General features: G+C 39.7%; 1 pseudogene across 1 annotated transcript in view; it reads right to left on the reverse strand.

Moving 5' to 3' along the window:
- LOC308492332 (endosome-associated-trafficking regulator 1-like) overlaps nucleotides 1-13,896 on the reverse strand; it is a 44,302-nt pseudogene extending 30,406 nt beyond the window's left edge. The window contains exon 1 of the transcript in view: nucleotides 13,838-13,896. The product of the transcript in view is annotated as an endosome-associated-trafficking regulator 1-like (transcript). The remainder of the gene's footprint in view (nucleotides 1-13,837) is intronic.
- Between the last annotated feature and the right edge of the window lie 1,665 nt (nucleotides 13,897-15,561).

Genomic DNA, 15,561 nt, shown 5'->3' on the forward strand with positions numbered 1-15,561 from the left:
GTCTATTTTTGCTGATCTATTCTGGTATGTAAATAAATACACCATCTTACATCACAAAACTTATTTCAGCCAGAACTCACAGAGCAGTATGCTGATTCATTTGCATAATAACGTACCAAAAATGTGAAAAAGCCATATACCAGTCTCCTTAAAAGATATATCAGAAAATGCCTAGAATAAGTGAAACCCTTGGGTCATTATTATGGCCATCTCAGTCATAGAGGATGCAGTTTCTTGCATACTTGGGCCCAGTAGACGGTGCCATGTTATATAAAAACCTCATGTTCTGAGAAATATTGGGGTAATTCTGTTGCCTCCTCTAGGGTCCTGGTGAGACCTAAAGAAGAGGTCAAGACTGGGGAGAATGGTCTGAACCAGCCAGACAAAGGATGCTTACAGGAAGCTGGCCCTGAGCCAGGATCACAAACGGTGGGGAGAGGGAGCAGGAAGTCATAGATAAGCTCAGTCTTTCCATAGCTGGACTAATGACATCTTCCTTTTTGTTCCTGATGGTTCAAATTCCAGATTTAAAGGGCCCGAGATATGTTTTCCAAAGGGTCATAAAGAACTTAGGTAAAAAAATTAAAAGAGAGAGAGCCTTTCTTTTGGTGGACACCGCTGAGGAAGCATCACTAAATCTCCCCTCACACAGTTGTCGTGTCTCAGTCAGAGTCTCCCAAAGAGCCTGAACAGCTGCAGAAGCTCTTCATTGAAGGCTTGAGCTTTGAAACAACCGATGAGAGTCTGAGGAGCCATCTTGAGCATGGGGAACGCTCACAGACTGTGTAGTGATGAGAGATCCAAACACCAAGTGTCCAGAAGCTTTGGGTTTGTCACCTATGCCACTGTGGAGGAGGTGGGTGCAGACATGAATGCAAGGCCACACAAGGTGGATGGAAGAGTTGTGGGACCAAAAAGTGCTGTTTCAAGAGAAGATTCTCAAATACCTGGTGCCCACTTAACTGTGAAATAGATTTTTGCTGGTGGTATTAGACCTTGAAGAACATCACCTTAGAGATCATTTTGAACACTGTGAGAAAATTGAAGTGATGGAAATCATCACTGACTGAGGCAATGGCAAGAAGAGAAGATTTGCTTTTGTAACCTTTGATGACCATGACTCTGTAGACGATTGTCATTCAGAAATACCATACTGTCATTCAGAAATACCATACTGTGCCATAATTGTGAATTAAGGAAAGCCCTATCTAAGCAAAACATGACCTCACTCAAGAGGTCAAAGTGGTTCCGGAAACTTCAGTGGTGGTCAAAGAGGTGGTTTCAATCAGAATGACAACTTTGGTCATGGAGGACACATCAGTGGTCTAGGTGGCTTTAGTGGCAGTTGTGGTGGTGGAGGAAATGGTGGCAGTGGGGATGGCTGTAATGGATTTGGTAATGATGGAAGCAATTTTGGTGGTGCTGGAAACTACAATAACTTTGGCAATTACAACAATCAGTCTTCAAATTTTGATCCCATGAAATGAGGAAACTTTGGAGGCAGAAGTTTTGGCCCTGTGGTAGTGAAGGCCAATATTTGCCAAACCATGAAAGCAAGGTGGTTCCAGCAGCAGCAGTAGCTATGGCAGAAGCAGCAGGTTTTAATTACTGCCAGGAAACAAAGCTTACCAGGAGAGGAGAGCGAGAGACGTGACAGGGAAGCTATAGGTTACAATAGATTTGTGAACTCAGCCAAGCACAGTGGTGACAGTGCCTAGCTGCTACAAAGAAGACATGTTTTAGACAATACTCATGTGTATGGACAAAAAACTCAAGGACTGTATTTATGACTAATTGTATAACAGATTATTTTAGTTTCTGTTCTGTGGAAAGTGTAAAGCATTCCAACAAAGTGTTTTAACATTTTTTGCACTCCTACTATTGATTGCTAAATGTAATAGTCTGATCATGACATTGAATAAATATGTCTTTTTGAAAATGTGCCATGTGAAGTTAGTTTACTCTGAAGCCCTCTTGGTAAATTACCCCAAAAGTGTAAAGTTCCTTCAGGGTGGTGACAGCTTCCATCTGAAATTTATATACAACCTGCTTGGGCTCAGAAGACATTGTCTTCAAAAACCTTGGTGTAGTTGAATTGACAGTTACTGTGTTGTGATCAGGAGCTCACCATTAAAAGGTCACCCAAGCAGAATAATGGAGTTTGTTTGGTTATTAATGATTGTTGGCACATCCTATGCAATATATCTAAATTGAATTATGGTACCAGATAAAATTATAGATGGGAATGAAGCTTGTGTATCATCCATTATCATGTGTAATCAATAAATAATTTAATATTTTCTTTGAAAAAGGAGAAAATTTCCATTGATATAAAAATAAAACGGAAGGAAGCTTGGGTCTAGGGAGGGAAGAAAAAAAAAAAGGAGAGGAGAATACTACAATTGCCAGACCACACCTAGAAAGGAAAGAGAGAGAGAGAGAGAGAGAGAGAGAGAGAGAGAGAGAGAGATCTGAGGGGAGAGAAGAGCTGCTGCCTAGAAGCAGGTGACAGTGGGGTGAGAGGGAGGGAGGGAGTACTCTAGAGCAAAAAGGAACCTTGTGAGAATCCTGGAGACCCAATGTCTAGCTGTAAGTAAGGAGGAATCTTAACATCACCGGTGTCCTTGGCTGGCCTCAGTTGATAGTGATGGTTGCCTGTAAGCTCAAACTTGAAGGTATGCGGTACGAAACTCAGCTCCTGTACTTGGCCAAGGACCCTCGTCCTTAGAATCACAGGTCTGGGGAGCTCTGAAGGAAAAGTAGGTTTCCCACCATCAGCTGAAAACAAACAAACAAACAAAAACAGTAAGTCTGCAGGTCAAACCTATCTCCTCCATGGTCCTTATAAGGAGGAGTGTCTTTCCATGAGGATAGCTGGATCTTATAGGCTCTCTAACCTCTGCAGAGATGTGTGTTCTTTTGAGGATCTCTCCCCAAGAGTCATTGTTGTCCCCACATTGACTTTAGGTGATGCTGTCCTACAATTGGTGGTCAGGGTTAAGCTTAGAGATGTGAGACCCAGGTAAAATTTTTAAATATGAGCTAGCTCCCACAAGAACTCCAATGTATTAGCCCTGGAAAACTCATTCATCAAGTTACCTTATGGCTTCCAACTCAATTTCTATGCCAGGTGAAATAAAACTGAGTTTTATTTATAAACACAGGGCTACTTTCACTTGTACAATGTGCCTACATAGACCATGGATATGATTCAAGAATCACTAGGAAGACCCTGTTTCAAACACAAAACAACTCTTGTACTCATATTCTTAGAGAGATGGAATGCTATCTTAATGGCATTTTGACCAGGAGGTGCAGAAATACACGGTTCTTATTTTACCCAACTCTCCTCCCCAAGGCAATACATAGGCAATGGTGAAAGGAAAGCATAGTAACATATCATTAATTAGAGCTTTGGTTCTGTTACTTAGGCAGAAAGAATAGGGCTATGGGGAGAGGGGAAAGGAAGTAGGATGTGAGGGGAGACAGAGGAAAGAGAGGAGATGAAATAATTCTTAAGAAAAGGTGCAGCTACAGCTACTTGTAATGGATTATAACACTATTAGCATTGTAGGAAAAATTCTCCATCCCCTGTGTTGCCAAGGCAGTTTCAACAAAGGCCAAGTAAAAACAAGGAAATCCCACCTCCTGACGGGAAGGAGTGATCATCAAGAACAGCAAGGACTCACCTTGGGAACACCACCCCTAAAACTTGAATTTTTCATGCCCTCATTCTAATAAAATCCTAAACTTCTTTGTTCTTTGGAGCAGTTTACCTCCCTTTGTCCTTCCCAGGCCCATTATTTTGGGAGTGTACTCTTTGTATTTACTTTAGTAAACCCACTGCTTGCTTGGCTTTGTCTGCATGGCTCATTTGGTACATCTTGGAATTCCTTCTTGCAACAATACAAGAATGCTTTTTCTCCTGTAACAGTTCCAAGCCCAAGTTCAAGTTTTATCAAAATAGTTTTGACCCCTTGTAGAATTATTTTTGTATAGGTTTAGGGTAGCTTAGAGCACAGAATCAAAGGCTGGACAAATATTACTCCTGCACCTATACCCATCCTTGGATCTTGTAACTAGACATTATCCACCACTGCAGGAGAAAGGACCAATCAACCTATCAACCATATGTCTGGTTGTCATTTAGAGGAAGAGAAGAGCCAAAGGAAGAGATAGTTGGCTCTAGAGTACTTAACCACTTAAGCCATGTGGGTGAGTAAAAAAGAAAACAGAGTTCACACCTATTTATGAGCTCTACACCTGCTGATATTTCTCCTATACACAGGCCACCCAATCATTAAATTAGAACAGGTGTTCTTTACATGTGCTCTCAAGCCCAGCAGCATTAGCATCACCCGGGACATTGTTAGGAAGGCCATTCTCAGGTCCCACCCTAGGCATACAGGATCAGAGACTCTGGGGACTGGGACCTGAGATCTGTGTTTTAAAGAGCCTCCCTCCCTCAGGCGAATGCAATGCAGATGAAATTTGGGAGCCACGAGTCTGGAGCTGAGATTTTCCTGTCCTTGATTCTGACTCATCTTGGGCAGTATTAAAGTGTGTGGGGATTGCGACAGAATGGGAGGAAAAGGGAGAGGTGAAAGGAGTCAAGTTCCTCCCAGAGGTCGACTAATAATAGCACAGATGCCTGAAGTTCCACTGTGGGACCACTCCACTCGATTGCAGCCTGAAGCCTCAGAGAGGACTGAGTTATCAAGCTGCCATTGGCCATTAACACCGTTAACACTCAAGCGTGGACCCATGACTCAGATTGGTTATTTGTCATCTTAGAAATCAGACAGGTAGACTGAGACATTAGTATTCCTAATGGCAGGGGACTGCTAAGGAGGCAGAAGATGTAGGAGTCCAGAAGTGATCAAATATTTGGAGAAAGCAGAGGAAGATCTCTACTGAAGTGTTTTAAGAAGCCTATTAAGTCTGGACAGGAAATGCCACATAGTCATGCATTCAACATCCTGCTCTAAACTCTTCTCTAAGCAGTGTCAGGACACCTCAGAGGCAGGGGAAAGTACTGGTGTGGGGACAAAACCCCAAAAAACAGTTTCCAGGCTCTCGGCCTCACATAGAAAGGTGCTGGCTCGGGTAGTAAATGGCCATCAACTGTGATCAGATGCCAGCAGCTGTGGCTAGTTGGCCGTCAGCTGTAACCCGTAAGCCATTGACCACTAATATAACAGCTGTGGCTATGCTAGCAGAGAAGGAATGGGGGCTAGCAAGAAGATGGTGGCTGGCAAGTGCGGACTGCTGTTAGGCAGATTATGTAGATCCTGCTTCCTGTGTCTCCAGCCCAGCCGCCAGCGAGAATATATTGGTTTTACTCCCCTATCTATGGCTCCGTGGGTGTTCCTTTTTGGCCTTACCGTGTCCTGCGCTCTTGGGCAGGGAGTAGGAGCTGAGACCCTGCACGACAAATGGCGCAGCGAGCAGGGTTTCCCGCACGACAACTGGGCATATTCCATAGACCCTGAAGCTTTCATAAGGAAAACATAAAACTAAATTATTCTTACTTAATATAAGGCTGAATATGTTACGAAAAGTTATAGGTTATAAGCAAAGAATATCAATTAAGTTTCTTTAGATGTAGGTGACACAAAGACTTTGGAAAGATACAGGGGAACTCACATAAGAAAAACATCCCTAGACCCAGAGCAGTGGTCCTAGAGATCTAAGTCTCAGGAACAAATAAGTGTCTTCAAGTTATGCTTGCAGTCACCATACATAAACTCTATTTCAAGCTCAGGATTCAAATTTGAGGGTAAGGACATCTGCTTGACCAGATTTGTTCACATGCTTGTTACTTGGTTGAAAGATGGTGTGACTTCTTCTTTCTTGCCTGAAAGATGGTGCAATTTCTTCGATAAAGGTTTACTTCCCAAAACAAAATCAGGAACTATTGTACCAGGTGTTGGCGATACACTATATGGGAGACCCTCCAGCTGCATGGGCTGAGCCAGCAACATCTGTTTTCTCTGTATCCCCTCCCTGATTTTCTTATTGTCTGCAGCTTTTTATCAGCCCTGATCACAGCCACGGGGTTAGAGAGATTTACAAGAGTTCAGAGACTACCAATCACTGCTCCCCAACTCTCTTTGAGGGAGCTCAAAGGTTATTTACATCAGCGTTCCCAACTATCTGGGGAACCAAAATTTGCTAGTTTTGTTGCTTGTTTATATGTTTATCTTAGTTTCCCATCTGTTGTGAACTTTAAAATACCATGGTCATTAAAAAAAGGAAAGAAAGAAAAGACCAAAAAGAAGAGAAAGAAGCATAAGGAGAAAGTAAAATCAAAATAAAACAAAATATAAATAAATGTTTGAAAAACAATAGATAATAAAATAAAAAAATACCCTGATTATTTGAATGGAGCACTAATGTCAAATTGCTACAAAATTTTCTGAGTGCTTCTTCCTGTGAGAATTCTAATATCATAGTTTGTGATCAAATATCTGGACGCTGCAATTTGGTCTCTGCTCAAATGACTAGGCCATTTTGCAGTTTAAACTCTGACTCTCTCTACATGAGGAACTGCATTCTTTGCATTGTCTGTTTCATTAAAAAAAAAAAAAAAAAAAAAAAACTTGTTTTACTAGTTTATTTTGAAGATTCCAAGAGAAACTGAGGTGTTGGCCCCTTTCTTGTGACCCCACCCCCACCTTTTCTGACCATGTTTTATGACTCCAACTGTTGGCCATATCCTGTGACTCTACCTGCTGACCATGAGTCAATTGAAACTACCCATTGTTCTTATTTCATAACCCCACTTGCTGACCACTGAGTCAGCAGACCCCTGAAAATCCAGTTGCCCCCATCAATCAGAAAATGAATGACGTAAGTTTATGGACTTGTTTCCCTAGCAACTCATCTTTTTGATCAGCAACTCCTCACTACTCTTTCCTTTAAAACCCTTGCCTTATTCATCCCATCTTAGAGCTTGTCTTTGATTTATGCCAAAGACTACATTCTATGATTTGCAAATCGTATCAGAATAAAATTCTCTTTTATCGCTCAGAAAAGTCTTGTGGAACTTTTGTTTACAACTATTTTCACTACTTATCTGGTATAAGGACAATAATATCACTGAGCTTGACCACTAGTTCTCAACCTTAACTATACATTGGAATTACCTGGGGCACTTTTAAAAGTATTAATGTATGGGTCTCTTCAGCGATTTCAATTTAATTAGTCTATAGTGAGACCTGCCAATTAACATTTTCTAAAACTCCTCAGGACATTCTGATGTGCAGCCAGAATTGAAAACCACAGATCTAGACCAGTATTTTCAACCTAGGTAAGAATCTGAATTACCTGTGGAAGTGTATAAATATGCATGTGCCTAGAGCCTACTCAACTCTCACAAAATGCAAAGTTCTGATGGTGGTTCCAGGGCAGTAGTGCATTTACAAAGTGCAGCATGTTATTCTGATGGATATTCCTGGATAAGAGCCATGAATCCAGGCCAAATACCTTATTTTACTGATAATGAAGTAGAGTTTCTGAAAGATAAAACAACAAACCAAATCATACATAAACCTAGATACTGTGTGAGAGAAACAGAGTGGTTTAAGTTTTTAATATTGTATCACTTTTCAACTATATGCATCAGATCCTCTTGAGTGTGAAGGAAGAGACCGTATAAAACCATGAGTAGTTATTGCAAGGAGAATGAAGGACAAGGCGGGGGTTACAGGGCAGGGGCCAACACCTCAGTTTTTCTTGGAATACAAGCAATAAGCAAGTAGTTTATTTAACCTTTCAAATGAAGTCCAGACTTCTTAACCTGGTGTGAAGTTTAGTTGTGTGTGTCTTGCTTCAGCTATAAAATTTGATCCATTATGTCCGTTGGTTTTACTTAATGAGTTGAATTAAATAATTCTAGTTTATATTAGATGTTTGCTGTTGATTGTGCAGATTTAAAAGATAAGAAATGGTAAAACAAATAGGTTTATTTTTAAAAAAAGTTGTGTTCATGTTGGTCAATAACAACTATTGCTAACAACAAATTCACAACAGAATTATATAGTTTTAATGTTATGATACATGAGACTGTATGTAAAGCATGGGATGGTGTGCCGTGTGCAGAATCAGGTAGAAACAAAAGCTTGCATTTCACTTTTGAACAAACTCAAAGATTTGGGCTCCATAGGGAAAGAGCACTGAGGAGTCATGGACATTTTCTGCCCTCAGAAATGTCCTGAATTTAAAGAAGAAGGGAGACTTGGGATTCTTTGGGCTCAACGACGCTACACAGATTAATCAAGCAGTGAGAGTGAAGATAGAAAGCCTAATACAAATATCAAGATTAAACTATATTCATAAATAATTTTATCTTATTCATAAAATAATTTTTATCGTATGCATAAAAAATTTTCTGTCATTGCCGATTAGAGGCAATAATATAATGACTTGAAAAACAAGGAAACAGAAATGACTTAAACATGCAATTATTCAGGTAGACATTTTTAAAACAACTATAGACTGCTCTGATCTGAAGGTACCATGGTACACAAATGTGATTAAGATGTGTCAAGATGTCCTGGGATATAATTTTTTTAAAAAAAAATACAATAATGTTAGAGCCAAATGCAGGCCATTAGCATTGATAACCAATAGTCTCCTGCTGTGTATTTTGTCTCATTACCCTCCTGTCAATTGGAAGGTCAGACCAAGCCTAGCCAGTGAGCTGACACCAGTGGCAGCATAGCAAACAGTCAAAATCCTGTTTGGGGGATACCAGGTTCTCTAAAAACACCCTGGCCCTACGAAATATTCCTGGCAGGACAGCCACAGTAGCTACAACCCATACTATATCTCTCCCTAGATGAGGTCACTGTCCCCCCTCCGCCCCCTGTGGCATCTAGACCATCCAGGTGTCCACAAGACTCAGATCCACATCTCCAACCCAGACCTATATTCTAAACAGCTGACTGTCCATCTGATAGCTTCACTAGCACACTGGAACCCCAAAATGAAGATGTCCCAAATGCCCTCCTCTCATCAATCTGTTCTTATGTAGCCTTTGGTATCTCAGTAAATGACACTGTAATCCAACTTGTTCATTGAGATATTCTTGACACCTCCCTTTCCTTTCTCTTATTTGAATTCTATCCCCATCTTGTCAATTTTAAACTCCAAAACATGTCTTGAATTCCTTCACATCTCTAAGTTACAATCATCTGTACCTTAGATATTATGCAAAATCTTATTGAAGTCTTCCAGCTGTTCTCCTTGCCTCTGCTTGTAACTGCCACTCAAATGCTAGACTGGTTTTTAAAAAAGCATTATTAGGCCATATCACTTTTATGCTTGAGACAAATAAGTAGCCTATTGCCCTTCAAATGAAGTCCAAACTTCTTAACCCGGTGTGAAGTTTAGTTGTGTGTGTCAACTTGGCTGGGCCATAGTAATCAAACACTAAAGTACGTATGGCTGTAAAGATATTTTGTAGATGTGGTTAACATCTATAATCAGTTTGACTTTATGTAAGGAGATTACCCTTAATAATGTGGGTGTGCCTAATCCAATTAGTTGAAAGGCCTTAAGAGCAAAAACTGAGGTTTCCTAGAGATGAAGAAATTCTGCCTCAAGACTGAAACAACAATTTTGCCTAAGTTTCCAGCCTGCTGTCCTGCCCTACACATTTTGGACTTGCCAATCCACAATTACAAGATACATGAATCAATTCCTTGAACAAATCTCTATTCCCTTGCTTCTTTCTCTATATGTATGTACGTAATCTATATTTGCATTATTTGTGTGCATATACATATGTTACATGTATGCATATATGAGGTCTGAAAATTAAGTTTGCAAACTTGTTGCATCGATGTTGCTAACCTTTTTTTGATATCAGAGGGATTATTCATTATGAATCTGTATCAACTGGACAAACAGTTCACCAAGTTTACTATTTGGAAGTGCTGAAAAGGCTGCATGAAAAAATTAGATGATCTGAATTTTTCGCCAACAATTCTTGGCTCTTGCGTCATGACAATGCACCAGCTCACATCGCACTGTCTGTGAGGGAGTTTTAACCAGTATACAAATAACCGTGTTGGAACACCCTTTCTACACACCTCATCTGACCCCAAATGACTTATTTGTTTACCCAAAGATAAAGGAAATATTGAAAGGAAGACATTTTGACAACATTCATGACATCGAGGGTAATCCAACGACAGCTCTAATGGCCATTCCAGAAAAAGAGTTTCAAAATTGCTTTGAAGGGTGGACTAGGCACTGCCATCAGTGCAAAGCTTTCCAAGGGGAGTGCTGCGAAGGTGACTGTAGTGATATTCAGCAATGAGTTATGTAGCACTTTTTCTAGGATGAGTTTGTGAACCTAATTATTGTATACATATATATGCTGTTGGTTCTGTCTCTCTGCAGAACCCTGACTGACACCTGGCATGGTAGGCACTCCACAGTGTCTGGCCTCTCTCTTCCACTCTTACTTTATTACACAAACTTTCTCCTTAGCTCATCACCCTCCCGCCACAGTAGCCATACAGTTCCTTTATGATCCACAGTTCTCTTGCCTCTACATGTTCTTCCTTCTCCTAGGAATGGAAATGCTCTTCATAACACCCTCTCCCTGGATATCTTTTTCCTACCATTTAGCATGGAGATAGAGCATCACTTTCTCAAAGATGTCACCCTCACCACCTTATTCAAAGTATCTTCCCCTCATTCTATCTCACTGTATTCTGACCTCTCTTCCCACAGTTAGCCATTATATTTAATTCACTTCTTAACAGTTTGCATTTGCCACTGCCTCGTAACTCCCATAATGACAGGGTCTATTTCTGCTTCACTGATCCTTAACAATCTAGATGCCTACCAAGGTACCTGGTACATAATATGTGTTCAAAAATATATGTTGAATGAATTAATAAATCCTTTTATTATAGAGAAACCCACTTAACAGTGTGTCATAAAAAAAGTGTCCTAGACTAAGATTTAGGACATTTGTGTTTAGTTCTAGCTCAGTCACTAATTCATTGAGAGACGTTAGAAAAATATTTTGCCTATCCAGACTCCATACCTTTATATGAAAAAGATATTGCACTTTGTAATTATAAAATATTCCACTTCCTGTGACACTCTGAATTATTCTCTGATAGGCTGCAGGGGCCACTTTGGGGTCTGGCTACGGTTGAAGAATCCATTTCCAAGATGACTCAATTATTTTTTTTTTAATGCCGTGAGAGACAAGGTAGGAGAGAGAGAGAATATGGGAAAACCATAGAATGAAGACATGGGAGATACAAAAGAGAAGTAGGGAGAAAGAATAAAAAAGAAAAGGAGAGAAAGAGAGAGGAGGTGGATAAAAGATATGAGGAGAAAGAGAGTAGAAAAAAAAAATTTCATTCTAAGGTACATAATTTGCATGACTTTAAAAAGCTGGCCAAAAGCAGACAGAATAAATTATACCCATATTGTGAAATTTAAATTTTCACAAATTATACACATATTCCACAATGCTTTAATTTATTCATTAACAATTCATGAATACACAACAAAAATTATGACTGGAGATGGGGACTTCCTACTGATTTCCCCTCCATCTTGGGCCCTAACAGACCAAAACAAGTTATTTCCTTCTCATGAAAAGAGCCCCAAAATCCTCAGTGTTCACTTGTATTCCTAATCTGAACAAAGTCATTATTTCTGTGCCTAGCTGTCATGAAATATCCTACGAATGAGAATTCTTAGTCATGTTAAATATGAGCACGTTGGACAGCTCCCCATGCCATTCACTCTACCCTCCTTTGCTTTACAACAATGCAGCTTATTTCAGGTTCAGCAATTTTTCTTTCTGCGTTGTTTGGAAGCCCATTATCAATGCACACTTTGTAAATACCTATCATATTCAAGCCTGAAATACTTGTTCATCACAAAAACACAATAATGCCATTGGAGGAGTTGCTTCCTGCTACTTGCTTATAATATAATTTCATGTGACTTAATATAATAGTATATTAAGAATAGGAGACTCATTTTTTGTGCAGCTTATTAATGGAATAGTGTGCTTCACAGAGTTGAAGGAAAACAAAAAATATTTTATCACTGAAATTGTCAATAAATTTAATATTCATCATAATCTCACGTGTGTCATAGCATTATTTAAGGCACCTCTTTCTTATGTCTTCAAGTCGCCTTTTCTTAGCACTCTCACCTTTCCCTCCTAGGGCTGAGGACGCTGATAGTTTTTACACCATCCGAGGGGCCAATCGCTTCCAACAAACAAAACAGAAGCCGTTTCCCTGGGGAAGCATCAGGGCCCTTGCCAAGCCTAATTTAGGGATGCAAGGTTAGGCTGGGCTTGTTAACTGAAGCAGAATCTGTCTGGACCCCAGCTGCTGGAGTGGAACTCTCCACTCCCACTGTCAGAAGAGCAGTCACTTGATTGGCACCTGTCATTAAAACTGTTCATGGACATGAACTTAAGCTTGGGCACCTGCCAGGAGGGAGCAAGGTCTCTTGCCTAACGGAGTTTTATCCCCTCGATCAGTAACAAGCTCCATTCTCTCCATTCATCCCACTGGTGGAAAGCAGATACAGAGCAGGGGTCACAAGCCAGTTATTAGTGTGGGAATTGTGGCTAAAAGATAAGAGAGGCTCAGAGTAAGAGAAAGGAAAAAAAGTACTATTGGCAACTCTCTATGGATGTGGTGTATAATATACAAGATTCTATAAAAGTAGCTTTGAAGTTATTTAAATATGCCACAAGGGAACTATTATAATAATTTTGGCAAAAATTTGGTCACATGATGTGCAACTTATCTCCAAGATAATTTTCTACTCTGATAAGCTGACTGTGGCTATAACAAGACTCGAATGAGATAATGTTTGTTAAAGCCATTTTTAGTCCCTAAAGTGCTGTACAAATATTTGTATATATGTGCTGATGATATTGCAGTATTACTTCTATCAATGTGGCTCATATAGAAACTCCCAAATGACCTTACAAAATCGTATGCTGTGAGAAGAGTAGGCATAATTGTTCCAATTTCATAGAGAAAGCTAAGGTGTAGGACAAAATAAGTGGAAATATATATCCAAATTTAACTTAGAACTAGGTCTCATATTTCTCTATATGCTGTGGTTTCTATTGGTCAATGCTGCTTTCCCATAATATAATGAAATTGAAGTCCTCATCAACGTGGTATGAAGACAGTCTTCTTCAATTTTATACATATATATAAAATTGTGTGTGCATATATATATATATATATAGAAAGCAGTTATAACTTCAGAGGACAAGCCAATAAATCATAGTAGGAGATTTTGTGAGGAAAAAAGCACAGCATGTAAAGTCCTGAGACTCGCCATTCTAGGAACCTCTCTTCACTGCCTAACACAACAGGGATTCCAATGTATATTTTATCCTTTGCTGTAGAGAATCAAATCTATGTAATCTTCGCAGCTTGGGCTAACATGATATTTCTACTTTTTAAAGTGTGGCTACTAGAATTTAAAATTATGCATGTGGCTCACATATTTTTATATCTGAGAATGCTCTTTTAGAAAATACAAAGAGCAAATTCCAAGGATAAATGTCACCTGGTTTACTATTTGGGTATAAACATAAAAAGACATTCCATCCAGGATCCACCCACCCACCCACCCACCTACCCATCCATTCACCCACCCATCCATCTATCCAAGTAAATACTTCACATTGGAATATGTTCAGGGAAGAATTCAAACCAGGGCATCAGCTCCAAGGCCAGGTCTTCCCACCAACATGTCACACCAAGCTGCCTCATGCCTCATCAAGGGATGAAAGGTGGGAATTTAACCCCAGACTCACCTTCCGTGGAACCCATGCTCCTGCCTCTGCACAGCTACACATTCCATCCCTGTGGCCATCGGAAGGTGCAGGACTCCAGTAAAAATGAGCTGAAGCCTTTGCTTTGCACAAAGCAAATAGAAGAGTTTCTGGCACAGTAAACACTCCTAGTTTATACTATATAAACAGTTCCTTCTTTTAATATTTTGTGCCTCCTGACTTACACTTTGCTACTATCTCTGGCTGAAAAGTCTATACTCAGAATAGGCTAGAGCATGTACACTGGCTAACTTTGATCTGGATTTGAATCCCAGTTCTGCCACATACTACCATTGTGACCTTGGACAAGTTACTTATTATTACAAAGATTCAGTTTCATCCAGTGTAAAATGGGAATATTAATAAAAGATTCCCAGGAGGTTATTGTGCTGATGAAATGAGAAAACATATTTAAGCACTCAGTATAGTGTGTGGTAAGCACTTAGTAAATATTAGCTGTGATTTAGTTAATAACATCGTTGAAGACTCAGTCCCGGCATTCTCTCTGCAGGATTTCTCTCAACCCCAAGATTACCTTCTTTTCTCTGTGCCACAAGCACATCCTTTAGTGCCAGCCAAGGGAGAGACCCTGAATCATCATCTCTGCTGTCCTAGAACCAGCACTTCTGTTCCAATTTCCATCTAAAGCAACTTTCATGACTATTCTTAGCAACTGGGTTTCATAATTTATTACTCTTTAAATCTTGAAAAGAGGACCTTTCCAAAAGGTTTGTGTCTATTTCTACGCTTTATAGAAAACCGTAGATCACTTTGCATGGGTTTTTAAAAAGTGTATAACCACAGAACTGATGCCAGTAGACAGAGTGTGGTTTTATTGCTAAGGTAAACAATAGGTAAAGGGAACTGTATTTTCATTTGTAGGACATTGTTCGGAAATGCTTCATTGTTTCTAGAAGGATCATAAAGCAGAACTAAAGAGCCTCACTCAACACAGAAAGTAAATATAAAATAATAGAACTTCAGTGTTTTATTTGGCCAAACACATGAAATTTGTATGAAATTCATGTTTCCTCCTCAATAGTAATTTGAGCCATACATTTGTTCCAATGATGTTTTCACTAACCTGTAGCAGGCTGACTAGTGGCCCCAAAGATTGACTTCCTAATCCATGGAATCTGTAATGGTGTCCTTCTATACCTTATATGGGAAAAATGAGTGATTAAGTTAAGGATCTAGAGGGGAAGAGATCATCTTGAGTTATCTGGGTGGACCCTAAATGCCATCATATACATCCTTATAAAAGTCTGACAGAGATTAAACATGGAAGACAGCCACACAGAAGAGGAGATCATATGAAGATGGAGGTCACAAGCCTAAGAATGCCAGAGCCACTACCAGAAGAAGCTGGAAGTGGCAAGGAACGAATTCTACCCTAGATGCATAAGAGAAAGCAAGGCCCTCTATCTCGAGAAGAATAAGGTTTCCCATATTTGCATGATTAAGATTGTCACTCTACCTGGGGGACCAGGAAACAAAATATTAGATCACAAGCAGTCACACTTTCTAATATTTCCAATGCACTTCTCCAAGGTGCCAACACTTCCCCACACCAAGCAACATATTGACTAACTTCCCCCCAAACAAAGTTGGTTAACACATCCATTAACTCACATATTCACCATTTTTGTGCACATATTAGAACATTTAAGATCTACTCTCTAAGCAAACTTCAAGTATTTAATACA

The sequence above is a fragment of the Rhinolophus hipposideros genome (genome assembly GCF_964194185.1).
Source record: "Rhinolophus hipposideros genome assembly, chromosome: 24".
Lineage (NCBI taxonomy): Eukaryota > Metazoa > Chordata > Mammalia > Chiroptera > Rhinolophidae > Rhinolophus > Rhinolophus hipposideros.